We start from the raw sequence: 5546 nt of genomic DNA, 5'->3' as shown, positions 1-5546 counted from the left end.
TAAAAATTACTCTAATGAATGTTCAAAATAAAATTCAGATCCCAAACATAATGTTTGAAAATGTATTTATAGTCACCAAAAATATGATGCGAAGGACCATTCGGCACAGTAAGTCGGGATCATCGAACCACTCGGCGATCCGCCCTTTGGTCAATTCCATCTCCTTTTTACTTTGGCCTTGATCATCCTCAAGTTCTGTAACTTTAGGCAATCTTAGCATTGCATCACGAAACCATTCGGCGACACGTCGACTGCTCCATTCCATTGCCGACTTGATTTTCTCCTTCTGGGCTTGGCACACTAGAACTTTAGGTGAGATCATAGCCATTCGGTGACTCGCCCAATGGGTTAGGCGATCACCAGGACTTCTTTTCTTCGTTATTTCAGCTGCCTTGTTCCTTTTTGCTCATTAGTGTCCATGTTTTGTTCCTCAATCCAAATACCTGGAAATCAAGGATTTACATTAGTTATTTGCATAAAATAAGCATTTGAGGATACTAAATCTATTAAAATAAATCTCTAAATGAGTCCAAATCGTGGACTCGTCAGGAGGATAAATATGAAATTAATGAATAAATCCCATAATACTAAGATAGACTAATATCTGAGAGAAATGCCTAAAAATGAATATGTATCTAAGTGTTTGAAAACCTCTACTAATATGAGTTGCTAGGAGAAATCCCTAGCTAACTCCAATTGTTTGAAATTGAAAGTGAAATATTGAAATCAAAGATAAAGGGGTTATCCTCGGATAATGAGCACTCACCAAAAGTTGTTGCAACGCTGACCGGATCTATACTAATTGTGGGTTGGATATTGAGTGTCAGGACCTATATTATCAAACAATATAGGCATAAAGTATGTGGTAACTACTTTGAATATACTGAGTATGAGGAATATGCATAATAAACATGATATTTGATCATACTGAATCTATGAAACATGTTGTTCCAATGACCAATTAATATAACATGAAACTGAGGTATACTGAATTGAAATACATAAGTACACGGTCATACAATAACTGAAAATCTGATTGTGGGAGATACGAAAACTGACATAAATTATGCGAGCTACAACATAAAGTTTATTGTATTGCCCCCATACCAAAAAGAGGGTCTCCAATACTTGCCATCGTAAGGGACATGATAATTGAGCTAATATTGATCCATTAAGCTAATGTCTATCTAAGCAAATCCTACGGTGGCACATAGTTCTAGGACTTATAGATTGTTACTAAAGGTCCACTGACGCTGACCGAAAACCTTCATCCCTATGGGCGCTTGGTGTTAAGTATGCTCTCAATGGAAAGATGCATAATCTAAAAATAGTAATAATATGATAATACTGAATCATAGTGATAATTGATGCATACTTAGTAGCTCCTCGATCATGTTAACTTAAATCATACTCAGAGATACTTTATCTGAAAGTATCATATATCATGATATCTAAAAATAATCTAGAAGATACTTTATCTGAAAGTATCTTAATCATGAAAATCTGATAATTTAAGACATGCATCTAAAATAGCATAATTCTGAGTCATGGAAATATTTGCATGTTATAGGTTCATCAAATTATCATTGAAAATATGGAATTATAATTGAAATCATGCAATTAGGGACTGATCACGAAGAAAAACTGATTTACAATGAAAACACATGAAGATCATAAAAAAATTCTAGCTTGTAGGGATACCCATTGATCTTCTTAGAAAAGTGGAATCTCACGTACTTGGAACTAGAAAAATTCTAGCTTGTAGGGATACTCATTGATCTTCTTGAGAACTCAATGGGTATCCCTTCAAGAAAATCATAAACTTTAGAAATTGGAATTCTTTTTAGACTCAATGGGTGAAGAGATACACATTGATGAAATCCCACATACCTGGAGTAGAAACCTATCTTGATTTTTGGAATAGAGACTTCAAGCTTGGAACCCTAGTTCTTGCTTTGGGAGAAGACTTGAGAGAGAAGAAACTTTGATTTGGGAGAGTTAGAAGAGAATTGGAGGTTAGGGTCACTAGGAATCAATTAATCCCACTTATAATAGTCCAAAATGACGTAGTATAGGGATTAAAAGAGTGGAAAAGGATTAAAATAGCCCTGACTAAAAACTGACAACGGCCATCTACGAACACCTTCTACAATCCGTGGATCATTCCACGACCCATGGAGGTGTCCGTATATAGAGAGAAATTTATATTGTTCTAAAGGTCATTATACGAAAGCTTCTACAATATATGGAGTTGTTCATGGGTCGTACAAGTGTCCGTGAAAGACAGTTTTTCAGTTCTGGGGTCTGGGTTTACAGGCCAATTCACATTCCGTGAAAGCCTTCACGATTCGTGAACATGTCCATGAAACTCTCTTCCAAATTTTCCAAGTTCTGAGCTCTAGTTTACAAATCTCATTCCTTTCACGATCCATGAAAGGGTTTGTAAAAGCCCCATAATAACATATATCAGATCTTCTAACTTTCCAAGGTTTGATTTGCGGCTTAGGAACTTTTGGGGTGTTACAGCTTTCCATGGCTATTGGGATACCATCAAACTATCGCCTATGTTTAGATGAACTAGGAAGCTTAGGTGTGGCTTAAAATCACGTGCAAGTGTATTATTTCCAAAGTCCACATGATTGATAAGACCAGATATATAATGTGTTTGGTTCAGGCTCTAATGACTCAGACATAGATTTTGGGTTGTGAACAAGTCAACCATGAGAAAGCCTAAGGTGCTTGTGGGTCGTAGATATGGCTTTGGTGGGTTGTTAACGAGGATGTTGAGATAACATTAGGGGCCGGGAGGAAATGTTACAAACCACCTCTAGTGATGGTACCATTAGATGTGACCAAAACTAAGAGGCTGGAAACCTAACATTAGGATGTGCTTACACTATTTGAGCGACATACTCGGAATGACTGTATTATTGCTAATGTGTATGGCCTTAATGCTGAGGCACATAACTGGAGGTAAGCCATCCTAATGTGATGAGTAGTGTCAAGTTGAGAAGGATTATCCATTGAACCCTTTTTCCATGGCCCTACTATGGAATATTGAAGAGCCCACAAAGGATGATGTCTCACTGATGAGGACAAGTGTCACACCAATTGGAATGACGAGTCCAATAAAAAGGTAAAGGAAAAAGTTGAGTAACCCCTCGTGATGGTTGAGGCTAAAGATGAGGCCATGGACAATTGATTAGGGAGCTTCTAAGCACCTCACTATTGTTTTGGTTTGTTGATAATATTGTAGCACTGGGACAGTGTTAATGTTTAAGTGTAGGTGGTTGGGTATGGAGTTTCTTTGTAAATAAGTAGTTAGTTTGATTTTGTATTTTTTAATTCAGGTTTCTTGGCTTTTGTTTTCAGTTCTTTTCCCAAGGAAAGTCCCATTGAACCGCCTAAACAACATTTTCCTCTTAGGGTTTAGTCAATAGTTGTAGTAGTGATATTTCCCTATGATGGATGAATGACAGTCGTCTTAAGGGTGATTTCATCATTATGTTTGTGTTTGTGTTAAGGTGTTCTTGATAGGCTACATGACTGCACGAGGCATGTTTGAAATATGAAAAGCATGATTGAATGACTATATTTAAGACACATAGGCTCATTTATTTGACTCAAATTGACTTATGCTTAAATATGTACTCTTACAATTGCTTTGTTAAGAGTTTATAGAGATCCTTCTTGATTTAAGCATGTTCCATGTGTGGTAAGCTTTTGTTACATTCCATGTGCATATTGATGTCTAGAACTTGTCCAGCATGTGTAAAGAGAAATGAAGAATGTGAGTTCAGGAAGTGATATAAGCGTTTTTTTTATAGCCTTATTTATACCTTGCATTATTTACCTCAATGTATGATCTTAGTTAGCCTCTTTGATACTTTAGCTTGTTCTTTGGCAGCCCCATATGAAACTTATTCCCAATTTTCAATAGACCATGAATTTGATCCCAAAAATCCTAAGTGTTTCATATTAAAAATTAAATAAAAACCAGAGCTGGAAGATTGAAAAAAAGGAAGGAGTAAATGTAGAACTACCAAATTAATAGTTATTGGAGAGAACAGTCTTAAGTTGTGATTAGTAGGGAGTTTAAAAACCAAAAAGAGAGAAAATAATTTGGGTAATAAATCAAAGATTTCCTACTATCATGATGTAGGTTAACATAAAGAAAGGGGGTAAACAAAGAGAATCGGAAAAAATAAAATGGTGTGAAATATGTTGTTAAAGAAGTTTCTAAGTGCAAATTGTGACGTATTAAAGCGCTTGGAAACATTAGTCACTATTTTTATCCAAACATAGTACCTACCCGTCCCCTAGCCTACGTTACAACCTGAAAAGTCCTATTTGATCTAGAACTTCATATTCTTACATTAGTGGAGCATTACACTAAGGGCAAGCTTATTGTTCATCTCGTGTGCATAAGAATTATTTTAGGAGAGTGAGCGAAATTATATTCTTACACCTGTTATTTTGATATATTGCTTACTTATGAGTGATTATGGGTGACTCTTTTGTAGTGAGGGTGCATGTTTAATGAAGGATAGATCATTTATAAGATTTATTTAATGAGTAATATGCAGGAGTTTACTAAAGTTGTAGAGTCGATTCTTGAGGCTAGGAGGTCTTGATAAAGTCACATGTTTGTTGATAATGATATTGTGATGTGCTTGGTGTGAAATATGCTAGCCATGTTAGTCGTTGTAGTCCATGCTTAAATTCCTTGTGCAAAGTCATTGGCAGAGTCGTCTTTGGTGAGAATGCAAAGATTTGTTCGAGGACGAACAAGGCTTTAAGTGTGGGTGGTGATCATGGAAAAATTTTAATATGGTTGAGGCACAACCAACAATAGTTGTGTGAGGCTCCATTCAATTTTTGACACTTGGATTTGTGGGCCCATTTTAATACCACACACTCTCTCACCTTATTTTTCGCCAAATCCCCCCCTTTTCCCTCCAAAGTATTTTAGCTCTTCTCTGTTCAATATTCCTCTCTTTTTCACAGTTTTTTTAAATTCTTTGTGCTCTTTATTAATTAGTAACTTGATTAGCTCTTTCTTTCCCATTAATCATTTCTGCTCCTCAACTAAATCAATTTAAAAAATTGCCACCTCTCAAAAAAAGATATTCCTTTAAAAAATTAAAAAATTATTCCTCATAGCCTTAGAAAAAAAATCTTTGAAAATTTTCATTTTACATCTCAAAAAATTGAATCAAATCCCTAGGATACCTTTAAAAGATAAATTTTGAATGAGAAATTCACACACACTTTATATTTGTATTAAGAAGTATTCACTGAATATCGAAAATCGAACTAAACAAAAATCTAGTCAAATTGAATATTTCTTCTACTTTAATTTATTTTAAATTTTTTTGACATAATCAGTTTTGGTTTTAAAGTAAAAATAAATCGAAAAACCACCAATGCTTAAAAAAATTGACACAATGCTTAATTTATTTTCAAGAATCAATCTGTTCCATATAATTTTAAATTAACTACTCATTACATTATTATTATTATTATTATTATTATTATTTTATAAT

The sequence above is a fragment of the Solanum tuberosum genome, unplaced genomic scaffold (genome assembly GCF_000226075.1).
Source record: "Solanum tuberosum cultivar DM 1-3 516 R44 unplaced genomic scaffold, SolTub_3.0 scf00137, whole genome shotgun sequence".
Taxonomy (NCBI): domain Eukaryota; kingdom Viridiplantae; phylum Streptophyta; class Magnoliopsida; order Solanales; family Solanaceae; genus Solanum; species Solanum tuberosum.
Note: the sequence above shows the minus strand (reverse complement) of the source record.